The 16,156-nt window shown below is 44.4% G+C and overlaps 2 protein-coding genes across 7 annotated transcripts in view; one reads left to right on the top strand and one right to left on the bottom strand.

The window, feature by feature from the left end:
* LOC144111129 (uncharacterized) overlaps positions 1-16,156 on the top strand; it is a 66,146-nt gene that overhangs the window by 33,797 nt on the left and 16,193 nt on the right. The window lies entirely within an intron of this gene.
* LOC144111127 (uncharacterized) overlaps positions 1-16,156 on the bottom strand; it is a 52,893-nt gene that overhangs the window by 34,651 nt on the left and 2,086 nt on the right. Inside the window, exon 1 of one of the 6 annotated variants that reach the window (XR_013309991.1) lies at positions 10,547-14,568. The exons of the other annotated variants lie outside the window; for them this stretch is intronic. The gene's annotated coding sequence lies outside the window, so the exon portion shown is untranslated. Of the gene's footprint in view, positions 1-10,546; positions 14,569-16,156 lie in introns of those variants that run through there. 6 annotated transcript variants of the gene reach the window in all.

Below are 16,156 nucleotides of genomic sequence, written 5' to 3'. Positions count from 1 at the left end.
CGATGTTTGACAAGCCCACCAACGCCGTCGCAAGCATTTTTGCCGTGTCCAGTGGCCGAAAATATCCATTTCGTCTCTCGACATTCACTGCGTTGTAGCTCATGAAACTGATATTTATTCTTGAAGTGAGCGGGAGCCCCGTCGCTCACATATGTTATCTTGGTGTAGATTGGCGCGTTGTCTTCGAGGTGTGCTTTGATTTTTACAGAGCCAAGCATGCATGAGCTGAATCATGAGACATATCGTCGGAAATTACGGCGTAGTTCCGAGTCGATTTTCTTGACGTGACAACGCAGGTAAACACGGTCACCTGCTTTTTCTGCCAATGGTAAGCTTGTACTGCGTCTGGAAGCACAACTGTCCAGTTTTCGGCGAAATCAAAATGCAAAACAATTGCACCTCTCTTGCAGCTGTGTTTTTCTTCATGTATTGCTCTTGCTTGCACAGATCTAATATAGTTGTGGGGATTCCATTTCATGGTCATTCTTAGACATTCTCTCATAAATGATGAAGCGGTCAGAGTCTTTTTAACGAGCTCACCGTATTCCCATGAAGCAATCAACACCTCGTCCTCGCTGCTCATTTCAAAATTTTCCGAAGTGAAAATGCCATCTTGTGGACAGTGCTCACAATTCCTAAGGAAACACGACGCAGTAGGTTCCTGGCATACGCAGAGGCTCTGCATATCTTCGGGAGAAAGCGACCTTCCGGACGCGTTCTGCAGTCCCACGAGGCACAACTGAAAGTTTGCACAGCACACACAAACACACACTTGCCACTGTGGCGAGCATTTCACCCACTTAGGACGCAAGGATATGAATTTTGTGAGGCCAACCTGGGAGGCAGGGTGAGCTTGCTTGTAGAGGCGGAATGCTTCTCGCAAGGACCGCGTCATGAAGCGTTTAGGTATCCATTCTTTCTCTCCTTCCTTCTCGATTCTCACAACATCCTTTTTGTTCGGAGTCTGTCTAGAGCAATCGAGTTCATCCATGGTGTAATATTCTTAAACGGTGGTAATGTCTTCCTGTTGTAGTTTACGTCTTGTATATCTCTCCTGTGTTGACCATACGCCTTCCTCATCCACCATCTTCTTCGATTTTTGGATAACGTACCTCGTTGCCTCTGGAATAACTTCCTGCACATATTTCATGGTTAGGTTGCGTGGTAGCAGTGTCAGCAGCTGGCAACGCTCTTGAAAGGACGTGCACCTATTGTAGGCAGCATGTAGGTTGTCCTCCCAACTGCTGCATTGCGCACACTTTTCTTCTGACGCACGCGAAGTCTCTGGGACATTATATGCTGCCTGTATCCCCGATCGTATTTTCGTCACCATAGCTCTTGCCACCTCTTCCTGCTTTCGCTTTGCATAGGAAAGTCTGAGGCGTTTTTTTAGAGCGCTCGGTGGCTTTAGGGGCGAGATTTCGGAGGTAAGGCTGACACTTGAATTTAAATTTTCTACGATTTCTTCCCCAGGGCGGAATTCTTCTAATGTTTCGGTTGACTCTGCCTGCATATTATCTATGTCTTCCTTGAACCGACGGTAACAATTCTGACAGATGAAGTCACTTTCTCGTACTCGGAGAGCTTCTTCGGGAAGTAGGACTTTTTTGAGATCAGCGACATTGAGTGTCTTTACACTGCGAAAATTACGTCCTTTTTCAATTCTCTGTTTGTGCCTTTTTGAGTAGTCGGCACAAAACGTTCGCCGCGGAAATCTCTTCATGAATGCAAAAGCTCACCGCTTCCGGAGATTATCGCGAGACAGAAGAGCAGGTGACGGATGCAGGGCCCAGAGCTGCTTTTCCAAAAAGAGGAGATGGACAGATGAATGGATTTTTAAGACAGGCTGCCCACCGTCGACACTGATGTTCTTTCGGTCTGGCGTACGAGCTGAGACTGATATACCAAGTATGCTTGTCGAGGGAGCGCTCCAGCGCAGAGAAAACACGTGAGTACAGAAAACGACCCCACCGGGTCTACCAGGCCTGGAAAACGACACACAAAATTCGAGATCCGAACAACATCCGCTCACAAGGGTTATCTCGGTCGAAGGTCGAAGGCTGAGGCATAACTGCTAGGCGTTCGGTGCGTTGCGATGAAAAGATGATAGCGGCGGCTAAAGCCTCGGTGCGGCGGCGGCACACATGATGCTGTGAATTTCAGGGTCGCGCCGGGCGTTATATAGCTATAGGAGCGGCTGCAAAGCGCGGTTCATCCCTGGAGCGGCGGTAGCAGTTAAAGTCACCTTGAAAGTGCGACGGGTGCATTAATTGTTTGCATAAACTACTCCTACACACACGTCACTCCAAAATAACGTGTTGGAATATGCTTACAGTAATTTAGGTCCCACCGTTAGAACAGTACGAAAGCGAATAGGAGCTTTAGACCTTTGATTGTAATAGAAAAAAATGCTTACAAATTACACTTATGAACTCAGCAACTGTAGCGTTTAAAATTTACTTACAAAATACCAATACTAAAACCAGCTTCTGACGATTGCGCATTCTAAGAGGGAATACTGAGCAGTCGTAGGGATTGAAATCATAAAGTTCGTTTTGTATTTATTTCCATACTTTAAAACAATATAATGCAATACTTTTTTAAAGCCTTAGAATTATGAAATGTTGAGTATTATTAGGGCAAATTTTAATAAAATTCGATGATGATGTTTTTTTTTTAAATTCAAGTCAAAGTTGTCACTTTTTTGACGTTTTTGAACTTCTGCCAATTTTGAGGCCATATTGAAAAACATAGGTCAAGTGTAGAGCTACAAAACTTGCCTGAAGTGATTAAAAGTAGCTGAAAAATACAGAGAAAAAGATTCAGCCGGGAGATCTTTACGCATCTTGCCCTAAGGCTGCCCTGAAAAGTGCCTTTTTGGCACCGCACAGCTCCGGAAGCGAAATTTGCGATTTTTTACTCAGAAGATTGACAGAGAAAGAAAACGTTTTTTTATTTCTTCGTATAGTACAAGTTGTAATAAAGTACTGAAAAAATAATTACGCGCGAAAACAACTTATTGTGCATGCAGTGATGCTCCAAACTTGCAACTTTGAGAAGTGGCAAAAACGACATTCTCCACCTCTTGTGACATACGATTTTTTTCCGAGAAAACTACAAAGTTCCTTGCAAAACTAAGGTTTATTCCTTTGTGTGGACACATTTACCCATCACATATAAAAATATAATTGAAAACAAAAAATGGTCATGGGACCTCGATTACCGTTCTTATCTGAACATGCCCATATATATATATATATATGAAACACTCAATTAATACAAGAGAAAAATATAGTGAAAAAGGCATCACACAGAACAAAAGTAAAAATAAGTAAAAATAATCAGAGGTTCAAAGTGCCAAATTGAATATGGCAGGAACCTTTTGCCCTCATGAAAAATGGTCGTTTAGTTTATCCTGGAATGATTTGCGGTTAGTGCATGATGCGATGGTATTTGGCAGGCCATTCCATAGTGCTATCGCGTCCGGAAAAAATGATGACTTTAGAGCTAAGGTGCGACAGTTGATGCATGCGATGCTATGGTCATGGCTTAGGCGGCTAGACGTCCTGTGCGGGGGTTGCAGCTTTTCGTGTCTCGTGCGTGGGTGATAGTAGAAATGATGAAGAAGACAGCGGCGAGATATAATGCGGCGTGACTCGAGTGAAGGGATGGCCAGGGAGTCTTTCAGCGCGGTGATACTGGTTTTCCTTGAATAGCAAGATGATATAAATCGGACGGCGCGATTCTGTATGGCTTCAAGGTCAGCGGCGAGGTACACTTGTGATGGGTGCCAAATGGATGAGGCATATTCTAGTTTTGGGCGAATGAATGTTATATATGCTAGTTTTTTATGTCGGGGGATGCAGTATTCAAGTTACGGTGCAGGTATCCGAGTGTGCGAGAGGCTGCAGCGCAGATGTTTTGAACGTGAGTTACCCATGATAGCGATGGCGCTAGATGGAGGCCGAGATATCTGTAGGATAATGCAGGATCAATGGAAAATGAGCCAATATTGTATTGATGCAGATTCACGGTGCTTTTTCTGGTGAACGACATGGATTTGCATTTGTTAATGTTTAAGGAGAGGAGGGATTTATCGCACCAAGAGGAGAGTGTGTCAAGATCGGACTGAAGCAAAGATGAATCGTTGGTTGCCCTAATCACTCTGTATATGACGCAATCATCCGCAAAAAGCCGTAATTCCAATTTTATATTGCAAGGGAGGTCATTAACGTAAATTAGGAATAGTAGTGGTGACAGGCAGGCGCCCTGAGGGACTCCCGATGTTACTTTGGAAAGAGGAGAGTGGCTATCATTTGTAGAAGTGAACTGCTTGCGCCCTGAAAGAAAATTTTCGATGCAACGGATTAGGTTGACGGGTATTCCTAGTGATGAAAGTTTTTGAAGTAAATGATTGTGCGGGACCCGATCAAATGCTCTGGAGTAATTGAGGAATATAGCATCTATTTGGAGGTTGGCATCCATGGATTCGAGCAAATCGTGTATGAACTCGGCAAGCTGGGTTTCACATGAAAGGTGTTTCCTAAAACCATGCTGGTGCGAATAAAAAAAAGTCGTTAGATTCAAGATGTGTCATTAGGTTTGTGGATATAATGTGCTCGAGTAATTTTGATGGCACACTGGTTAGAGAAATAGGACGGTACTTGGAGGCTAATTTGCGGTCACCGGATTTGAAGACTGGGATGATTTAGGCAATTTTCCAATCATCCGGAACTTCCTCGGATTGTAAAGACTGAGTAAAGATTAATTGTAGTATCTGAGCCGAAGTCGATGTGTTTTTTAGTAGTTTACTGTTGATATGATGACAGCTTGCTGACGAAGACAGTTTTAGAGAAGCAATAAGGTTGCTGATACCGTTGGCATCAACCTGGATCATAGCATCGCCACTGATGAGGATTCTGGTGAAGTTATGGCGGTAGAGTTGCTTACAGGAGAAAACACCGAGACGAAATAGCTGTTCAAAACGCTGGCACACTGATCTGGTTCGACTGGTTCTCCATCAGTTCCCATAAGCGCTGTTTGGTTCGGACGAGACCTAGGGGATAGAATGCGCCAGAATTTGTTGGGGTTCGACTGTAGGATTCTATGTAGATCGATGGAAAAGAATTTATTTTTTGCAGCAGCTAAGCTTTTAATGTACGTTTTTAAGTACATTGATAATATCGGTCCCATGTAATAGGGGAGTTAGATTTCTTTGCTGATCGATAGAGGCGCTTTTTCCTGTTTAGGAGACGTTTCAGGCTTACGGTAAACCACTCATTGCTATGATCGGACCTAATATTTATTTTTGGAATGTATTTGTTTCTGAGGTTTATCATTGCTGTTTTGTATAATTCCCAGTTATGATTAACTGTTCTTGATAGATAAGACTCACAGAAATGCTCATAAAACCGTGTAAGTTCCGCGTTGATGGCATCGAAGTTCGCTTTATTGTAATGGAAGATTATGTTTTCAGCGGTTGATCTAACTTTCAGCAGTAGTGATATGGAAATGTGTAGAAGTGCATGGTCACTGAGTCCAGGAAGAGCCTTTACACCTTTAATGTCTTCAGGACTGCTGGTCAGCAAGAGATCAAAGGTGTTATTCCCTCCCAGATTCATATTTAATAAATACCGGCACCTGCACTCTCCTACTGAACTATGCTGGCGTGCAAACGCTCCCGCTTTAGAACTAAGGGCTATGTTTGGCCAATTAAAATTTCATTTCTAATTATTCATAATTAGGTTAAGCTACCTTGTCTGAATTCTGTGTAATTTCACTAGATCAACGCTCCAGACCAGAGGTGGGCAAATGCCCTCGTTTTTATTTTTCCTTCCTCACCATCACTTTTGAATCCATGGCCCTCCCTCACCCTCGCCCTCATTTTGAAAAATTACTCTGCCCTCCCTCACTTCAGAAAATTTGCAGGCCCTCCCTCGCCCTCACATCATCCACCCTCCCTCACCCTCGTCCTCACTAATAATGGTTCGAAATTCGAGTTATTTTTTCTAGTCGGCAACTTCTGGCAATATTACTGAGTAATAAACACCTAAAACTAGCCCTTAAAGGGGCTGCGAAACACTGCTTGAACGGATGCCGGCTATACATCAGCTGGATTCTTTATGTCACACAGATGCTGACTCAAAGAATCGCAGGAATCTATGCATATGAACGGGAGTTATCCAATGAAGAACTTTAAAAATACAAGCAAACAAAATGCTGCCCTCAACTCGATTTTCGCATGGCTTCCCATTCCCATTTCACTCTCCCAAGGACAACAAAGGGTGGGGCCAATCAAAACAGCCTATCTGAGCACGTCTCGGAAGTTTGCACACCATGCTTGCCTAATCGCTGTAACTCGTTCTTGCCAAGCCAAGGTTGGTATCGTCGTTTTCATGGTTACGATAACCACGTGAATGCCCAGCTACAGTGTTCTGTCTAGAAGGCTTTGTAGTGGAAAAAAGCGGCGCTCTCCCCGTGAGGCTCTAGAAGCGGTTGCTGCGGCGCGGCGCTGGCGTAGACTCCTGCAGTAGCAAACAGCGCACCATAGGTACTCGCGGCGCACAACTACGTGGGGCCGACCGGAGAACTGCGCTGTTGTGGCGGTACCACATTACTATCCCATTTTTTTTAAATGTATCACCGCTTGGCTGCCAATGAAAAGCCACAAAATGAAAGGATAGTTATTTTTTACCTTTCAAAGGGAGATCAGTGGCTGTCCATTTCAGTGACTGCACCAAACGAAGCTAGGCGAGGGATGGCGGCCACTACCTCGAAAATTTGTCTGGCGCTCCTTTCTGTCCCAGGAGGACTTGATTTTGTTTGCTTGAAAACATTTAAGCGTCTTAATCTTTGCATTTGGTTATGCAAAACGAATATATTGCTGTCTCAATGCCAGAATTTGTTCTTTTTATTTTGTCTTGAAGGGGAAAAAATTCCCAAAAATTAATTCCCCATTCGGTCGCCGCCCCTGTAGGATATCCTGGGCAACCGTTGGTATGGTAAAGCAATAACCTAAACCTTTTGGCTGCAAGTTGGTTCTATTTGAAGAAAGGCAACTGCCAATCTTGGTTTTTCCAACTGTTTTCTTTCCCCTTTTTTCTTTTTTTTTTTTCAAAAAGGTCAGGTGGAATATATTCCAGGTGAAATGGGAATATTAATTAAGGCAATATTAATTCACTATCATTTTGATTGTAATTTTAGTTGTGATAATTTTATAATGTTATAAAAGTATCATGCGCTCAAATTGTTCCTAACGCTACTAGGAGATTTTACAGCTACCCTTCCATAATTTGACATCTCAAGGCTGGTGGAACGGGCGGGTGTAGCATCAGCTGCATGGAAGTACGACGCCCACTATTCTTCAAACGAAGGCCATTCATACATTCATGCAAATCACCTTACAGTGTGCCATTTTCTACCTATTGGCAGTGCTTGTTCACTTAAATTGGTTAAGCCATTAATTATAATGGCCAACCCATACTGTTGCTGGATATTCTACTCGCTTCTAGCAGCTTTGGTTTTTACTACTAATGAATTAATTCAGACCTTATAATAGAGTTCCATATCGCTCCTGCCTGATCTTAGCAATATGACTGTTTTTCAAAATTTCAGTGTAACGTTAAAGTACCCGCTAGCCACTTAAATGCAGTTGTAGATATATAAAATGCTAATTGTGATGCAGTTAGCAAAGCAACAAACTTCCGCTTTAGCCGCCATGGTGGCTGAGGGGTTATGGCGCTCGGCTGCTGGCCCGAAAGACGCGGGTTCGATTCCGGCCGCGGTGGTCGAATTTCGATGGAGGCGAAATTCTAGAGGCCCGTGTACTGTGCGATGTCAGTGCACGTTAAAGGACCACAGGTGGTTGAAATTTCCGGAGCCCTTCACTACGGCGTCTCTCATAGCCTGAGTCGCTTTGGGACGTTAAACCCCCATAAACTAAACTAAACTAAACTTCCGCTTTTCATGGATCATTCCTTTCGGGCCCGCTTCGACACACGTTCACAGAAGGGACATATTCACTAATAAAATCACAGCTCTTATGTTCACATGACACATATATGCAGAAAACTGCCCCATTTTCCACTCTATACTAGTGCTCAAGCGATATAGAAAGAGCGATTTAAAAAAACCGCGGCGGATGTCTTATGGTGTCACTGCAGGTACTGCGGTTGCCTGCCATTATTTCAGAACTGCTCAATGATCACGAATAGTGGCCGCTTTACCAAAGAAATCACTGAAACCGTTCTTCTGCCGCATCAGCATTCTCTCTCTCTCATTCTCACAGAAAGGAAATGTGATTTCTGTCCACAGAAATCTGTTCGCCACTTCCCATAATTTTATTTATTGTCTTCTGTTTCCTGCTTAATGCCTACTTGCTTTATTGCATTTTTTTTGCGCTTCCTTCTCTTTTGCCCCCGTGGCAGCTGATTAGTGGTTGCAGTGCACACTCGGCTGCTGACAAAGACGCGGGTTCGGTCCTGGTCGCATTTAGATGGAGGCGAAGTGCTATAGAGGCCCGTGTACTGTGCAGAGCAGCCATGCGTCCCTCAAAACCTGAGTCGCTTGTCCCAAAAGGACTCGGAGCAAGGAAAGTTTGTAGGTCACTTAATTACCGTTACCCGATGAAATTGCGATAGCACTGGGTCTTCTAGCTGTATTTCACTGCTTCTTATCTCCAGCCATTTCATGTGGCTTGCGGCACACTCGTCTGATGGCACTTCCATGCGCACTGTTGGAAGATGATGAAGACTACGTTTTCAATCCACAGCGTGAGATACTGGCAGTTCAACGCGAGTTAACGCGGGTAGGTGGCGCCGCTTCCACGTGACGGATGGAGGGAAGGTGATGAAGCACAAAATTCAACCTTGACTACCTTAAATCAGTCATTGTTTCATGATTGTTTGTCTGTACAAGGCACCCTGGCCAATAACTCAATGTGGGTATGTGCCACTCTAACAAACAACAACAACAACGACTGGCAGTTTAACACGCGTGAATGCGGGTACATGAAGAAGACGACACCATTGCAAGCACAGCTTGAGAGCCTGCAAGTTGGAACGGGCAGTATGTTAAGAATCCTGCCAAATAATTGTTCTTCAGAGGGAATTGCATGAATCAACCTAACTTGAAACTAGAGTGGCACTCCCTCTCGGTGATGTGCTCAGCCTTGCCTCCCGTGTAGTGCTCTGTTGCTCTCTATTTGAGATGCCTTCCTAAAAGCTTTGCAACTAGTTCATGTAAATAGAATATATAATTTCAGTGTATTAGACACCACGTTAAAAAAAAAAATGGTGCGGCGATAGTGTTGCGGTCTGAAGCAGCGGCCGCTGGTTCGAATCCCGCTCCCCCGGCTATGGATTCTTTTATTCCTTTAGTGTCTTCCCCAGATGCGATCCCGGCTTTCTGCTGCAGTGACGCTCTTAATCTGTCGCTTAAAATAAAACAATATTCAGGCCACTTAAAATTCAAACTAGTCACCTAAAATGCAGCATTTGGGCTGAATTATGATAATCACTAATTCCAGAGTCTCGAGTGAACAATTCCTGTGGTTGCCATTCCTGTGGCAACACTGGCCGGGAGACTCACTTTTGAAGACTTACGATGCCTCATGCATGCAGGGAGAGAAAGTGCCGTACGCTCCACCGAGAGTAGCGTGGTACGCCGAAGGGCCTGCGCTATAGCGCCGCCTGCCCAATCGGCTGGTCAGCGTCATCTAATAACCGATGAAATACTAATAAAGCAGTGCCCCATCGGCTGGTCAGCTTCTTCTAATAACCGATGAAATACTAATAAAGTAGTGGTATTGTCTTCACTAGATTTGAAGTGAAAAATTTTTGGTGAGATTATCAGGCTACAGTTTTAAAAATGGGAAAAGCATGCCAATTTCAATGGGAAATATCAGTTTCAATAGGCCGTAATTTATCTTTTTCGGGTCGCGCGATCACATTGTTCTGGAGGGCGCCCTCATTGCGTTTGGAATCGAAGCCCCTGGAGAGAAAACACTTATTTTAAAACCTAGTCTGGCACGTAAGCTAAACTTGTAGTATGCTCCATTTCACAACTTCGTAAAGTGGAGCCGGGCCTATGCTTGTCAGGCGACAGCTTCCACAACTCTGTGACTGGCCAGAACGGCACACATGTGGAAGCCGTCACTGACAGCTTCCGATGCATTGCAATAAGTGGTGAGGTGAAATATACTCCTCTGCTTGCAAGTCACAGACAGGCTGCATTAGGAGCAGCAGGTAACTGCTACTGCCCATGCTCCGCACAGTTAAAATTATTCTGATGGCAGCTACTGCTACAAAAAGGTCAATGAATATTTACATCCTAAAAAAAGATCAGTGGGGTTATAAATCGTACAGCTGGCTATTCTGCTTTAATATAGTCTGGACTGGCACAAGAGACTTACAGGAAATAGAAGATGTATTAATGCCGAAAACCTATTCAGCTTGCTCTTGCCTACATCTGTATGTGTGCTCATGGTGCCAGATGTCACACAAACTCAACGCTACTCGAACAAACTCAGTTTCACAGCTCTCCATACCGGCCAGCAGAGGAGTGTGTACCAAGTGGCAGTCCCGAGAACTAGTGGCCCTGCAGTCGAGTCTTGCTCCTTGCCGGGCATATCATCTGCTACATGCAGCGCGGAAGCGTGGAGCAGCCAGTACACACGTGGTTTTTGCGAGCTGCCGTTGCACTCTACATGGCTGCAGTAAAATAATTAGATTATGGCAGCTTCTGCTTGAAGCTACGCATTACATTGGAGAACGCATTTGTGTGATGCAAAATTAGCTAGTTAATATCGTGAAACAAGCGTGGCGACGCCATTGACTTGCTCACCAGCACTGTTTCTCGCTTAGCTCAATGGCTATGCTATGGAGTGCATAGTTATATTTATAATGTAAACAGATCAGACAAACTTTCAGTGCATGGGTGCACTCTAACCTTAGAAATGAATGTAGCGAGTGTCATGCTTGCTGTGCAGATTGCCAGCATTACATCCAGAAAGCTGGTTAGCATGACCAGTCAGTGCATGAACTCTGGCTACTCGCGTGAAATGGGATAGTTAACGCAGAATACAAGCAAACTGCCTCCGTCATCTAATCAGAAGTGCTTTTCTTGTCCTACTTTTGAAGTCTAGTGTAAAATATAGCTTTATCGGCACTCCCCCATATACAATTCTCAAAGATTTACTGCTGTGTTTTCCGATTGTCGCGTGGGTGGAGTTATTCAATAATTTACGCTGAAAGAGAAATCAGCGCGAAGGGACGTACGCACAGCAAAAGGAAATGACAGAGCAAGCATGAGTCTCTTAAAAAAAAATAATAAATTATGCGCAACCACAGGAAGTTGTTATTCCATTTGCGACATGCCCTTGAAAAATGTCACCTGCACCTCCCCCCCTCATTAAAACAAAAAAAAAATAAACAACACTTTTACGGCTTGTCGGAGAGATTAGTGTAACCGCAAACCAGCAGCCTGGAATTCAATGTTAAATACACAATATTGAAAGTATATCAAAGCGTTGAAAGGGCATTACTTTAAGAGGAATTGCATGAATGGAAAGAATTCATCAACGCAAACACGAAAAACGAGCAAAAGTGCAATATGGTCAACAACACTAGTGGCATATACACAAATTAAATGAGATGCAGCAATCAACTTCGAACACTTCATCAACGTGGACAAAAGAAAATTCCAAGAATCAACAGCAACGCAAGTAACGCTGCTTCCTCTCTGTAAATATTTGATTACGCAGCAAAATCCAATTTATTACGACCTAATTTACATATAAACCTCGCAAAGTGCAAATATGTAGGGCATGTATTATATCATCGTTGAACATGTTATAGTACATGTGGTATGACATATCGGGATTTAAGAAATATTTGTAATTTTCAAAAGCAAGACAATTTATACACAGAAGGCTCTCCAGATGTCTTTCCAGATGCCGTTCGTGATGCTCTTCTGAGCTCTTTTCGAGCTTACCTTTCAAACGCAACATTTCATTTCTTCCTTCTTTTTCTTGTTAGCTGCTGCAGTCCACAGCAGACCTTTTCTATAAGCCGTCGCGTCTTTAGTTGTTGAAGACGTTTTCTTTTTTCTGATGTTCTTGCTTGTCGTATTTGTATGCAAACTTGTCGCAACGTTAACACAGAGTAGTTCTTGTGATATCTACGCATAAGCTTTGAGTAGTGGCTCCTTCGCACAATTTCATTTCACTGACCTGCTTCAGACCAGCTTCCGTGTCATCAGCAATCTTAACATATCAGAATTTTTTGTGCACCTTGTTGTCCGCATTCTTAGTGCATGATAGCCGCTCATCGATCAGAATGGTCATTCCAACAAACAAGTTCCCCTTCATTAGACGGCGTGTATAAAATACCCCGTATCTTTCGTCTGTTTCCTAATCGCGACAATACTGAAATTTCCACTGCATTGTCCGTAATGCTGCGGACTCTCGATGATCAAGATTAAAATCCATTTGTGTACCACAGCTGTTCAGTCAATTCGGACTGCGCTGATATGCTCTCACAATCCTGCAAGTTTTTTTCCGCAACTTCTGTGCCCACGCACAGAGCAGCGTGGTCCATTTGAGGCTTTCTCTTCAGCGCAGTTCGTGTCGGCTTTGAAATATGTGCCGGCAATGAAGGAAACAGCCTTAGGAGAGTGCCAGGTACGAACATTCGTTTCCTTCTCTCCAAAAGTACTTTCTTACCTTGAACTACAGGATTTGATTTGATGGGACTTAATGTCTCTTCTTTGCCTAAAGCTGTCTAAGCTTTAGCGATGGCGTAGAGGTAGAGCGTCCGCCTCGCGTGCAAGAGCACCGAGGCTCCAATCCCGGTGCTGCGCTATTCTCCACCGGGTTTGAAAAAACAAAAAACTACGCGTGTCGATGAAATTGCATATCCAGGCCTGGGGTGCGGCCTGAGCTCAGTGACCAGAACCAGCAACGCACTCCCTCACCAGAACAGGTTTTGGCCACCCTGGTGAAGTACTCGGTCACAACCTTCTATGATCAAACCAATTAACCCTCAGCCCTCAGTCCGCAGCCGCTGCAGAGCAACTGGCCAAGGCAGCGGTTAAACCTGTGACGCAGCAGAGGGTGCTAAGAATCTCTGGCTCAGACAGGCCGCCACTGGAATCTGAACCTGCCAACGTTCAACGCTAGAACCTTATCTAGTGAGGCTAGCCTAGCAGTGCTGTTCGAGGAACTAGCGGGGATTAAATGGGATATCATAGGGCTTAGTGAAGTGAGGAGGACAGGTGAGGCGTATACAGTACCAAGAACAGGAACATACTGTGCTATCACGAATTAGCGCATAGACAAGAACTAGGTGTGGGATTCCTCATTAATCAGGATATAGCTGGCAACGTTGAGGAGTTCTATAGTACTAACGAGAGGGTGGCAGCTATCGAAATTGGGCTCAACAGGAGGTACAAGCTGTAAGTGGAGCAGGCTTACGCGCCTACATCCAGCCATGATGACCAGACCGATGAAAGTTTCTATGAAGATGTGGAATCAGAAAGGAACAAAGTAAAATCACAGTACACTGTACTGATGGGCGACTTCAATGCGAAGGTGGGCAAGGAGCAGGCTGGCGACCAGGCGGCAGGCGACTATGGGATATGTTCTAGGAATAGCAGGGGAGAATTATTAATAGAATTCGCAGATAGAAATGATTGACGCATCATGAATACCTTCTTCTGCAAACGAGAGAACAGGACGTGGACCTGGAAGATCCCCAATGGTGAGACTAAAAATGAAATCGACTTCATACTATGCACTCAACCTGGCATCATTCAGGATGCGGACATCCTCGGAAAGGTGCACCATAGCGACCACAGAATGGTAAGGTCTTGAATTAGCTTAGACTTAAGGAGGAAACGGAAGAAGCTAGTGAAGAAGTCCATTAACGAGTTAGCGATAAGAGGGAAAATAGAAGAATTCAGGATATCGCTGCAGAACGGATATTCAGCCTTAATTGAGGAAGAATACCTTAATGTCCATACAATGAACGATAATCTGACAGCTATCATTACGGAGTGCGCAGCAGAAGTAGGCGGTAGGACGGTTCGACAGGATACTGGCAAGCCATCTCAGGAGACAAAAGATCTGATTAAGAAACATCGAAGCATGAATGAGGGCATCTAACCCTACAGACAGGATAGAACTAGCAGAGCTATCGAAGTTAATAAATAAGCTCAAGGTAGCTGACATAAGGAAGCTCAATATGGGGAGGATCGAGCATGCTCCAGAGAACGGAGGTAGCCTGAAAGCGGTGAAGAGGAAACTAGGCATTGGTAAAAATCAGATATATGCGTTAAGAGACAAGGAGGCCAATGTCATCAGCAATATGGATAAGATAGTTCAAGTAGCCGAAGAGTTCTACACAAATTTATACATAGTGAATGTAATCAGTGTTCATGAGAGACAGCAGCGCACAGCATTGAGTCATCCCGCCAGTAATGAAAGAGGAAGTAAAGAAAGCCTTAGGAGCAATGCAAAAGGGAAAAGCAGCTGATGAAGATCAGGTAACAGCAGATCTGTTGAAGGAAGGAGGGGAAGGAAGGGGGGGGGGGGGGCAGAAGGTTAGGTGGGCAAGTGAGATTAAGAAGTTCGTAGGCATAGGACCGGTTTAATTCGAGAGACATGGGAGAGGCCTTTGCCCTGCAGTGGGTGTAGTCAGGTTGGTGGTGGTCGTGGTGGTGATTATGATGATGAATGTCTAACAGCTACTCGGGCTATGAGGGACACCGCAGTGGAAGACTCCAAATAGTTTGGACCACCTAGGTTTCTTTAATGGCAAACAACATCGCACAGCTGGCATTTCGCCTCCATCGAAATGCGACCGCCGCAGCTGTGATCGAACCCGCGACTTTTGATAAACAGAGTCTGAAATACATGACGATAGTGCCTTAGCAGGTCTCCTTCAAAATGCAGATCCCAATCATCGCATTTCAAAGTCAATTTTCGATCTTTTATGCAAGTGCATGCTCCCAAGTGGTTTTTTGACAGACCGAAAAAAATGACAACCCTCCGGGTCATTGTTGCGATAGCCACTATTGCACCCTGGTGCAAAGGACAGCGGCATGGAGAGGTCTGATGTCATGAAATACAAAAAAAAAAAATGAAACCGAGAAGCAGACAACGCGCGGCGGCGTTCGAGAGCTCACGTTTAACCAGTGCAGCAGCGGCTATGTGGCTTACAGCGGCTACAGCATGAGCCATGGCAAGTGAGCGGCGGCAAGGGAGCAAGACTTGACCGCAGCACCACTAGTTTGCGCGACCGCCACTGGGGACACCTCTACGGGCGGAGGTGTGAAATTTAGTTCGTTGTAGTAATGTTGCGCAAAATATGTCTATACTTTCTATGCCACCTTTATCAATGCCTTTTAGTTGATCCTAGCTACGGCTAACTAGCCTGAATGCTGATGTTACAGGAAGGGTCTAGGTTTTTTTTAAATTACCACCCTTGATTGTCTAAGTATTCATGCTTCTGCATTACGCCTTTCTTACTGGCTAATGTAAATGAGTGTACCTGCATTATATTTGTCATAATGAGGCCCTTGCATCTGCCCAAATATATTTAGTTACAAAAGCAGGCCTTAAAATCAGCACACAGTGAGTTGGGGTTTTGTTTTAGCGCAGGATATTATTTTGCACCACTTTATGTATCAGCAGATGCACAGCTAAGAGCCTGGGTGCGTCGACACATCCGGCTGACCCATCTCAATGATCTGATGCTGGCCTCATTCGTGCCACTACCATCACTGCTCGCCAGAGGCGCTTTTACTGTTTCATGCAAGCGTTTATTCAGAAATGGCACCATATTCAGCCAGTGTGACCACTGTGGTTCGCGGTTCACTTGGCAGAGTTTGTTGCGCTATGCAGTAAAACACTTTCGCAAATGCGGTTTCGCAAGTGCGGTCAAAATTTCGCTTGGCTCAAGGGAACGCATGAAGAAAAGAATGAGAATATTTGTCGAATTTCTAGCGCCAGAAAGACGAGGACACAAAATTTTGTGTCCTACTCTTTTTGGTGCTAGAAATTGGGCAAATATGTACCAACTAGCATGCAAGAATGTTCTAGCATGCATATATTAGCACCCTTGTCTTTATGAGACAAATAGATACTCAGCACCATCAG

Source organism: Amblyomma americanum, chromosome 11 (genome assembly GCF_052857255.1).
Source record: "Amblyomma americanum isolate KBUSLIRL-KWMA chromosome 11, ASM5285725v1, whole genome shotgun sequence".
Classification (NCBI taxonomy): Eukaryota; Metazoa; Arthropoda; class Arachnida; order Ixodida; family Ixodidae; genus Amblyomma; species Amblyomma americanum.
This window is presented reverse-complemented; position numbering and strand designations above follow the sequence as displayed.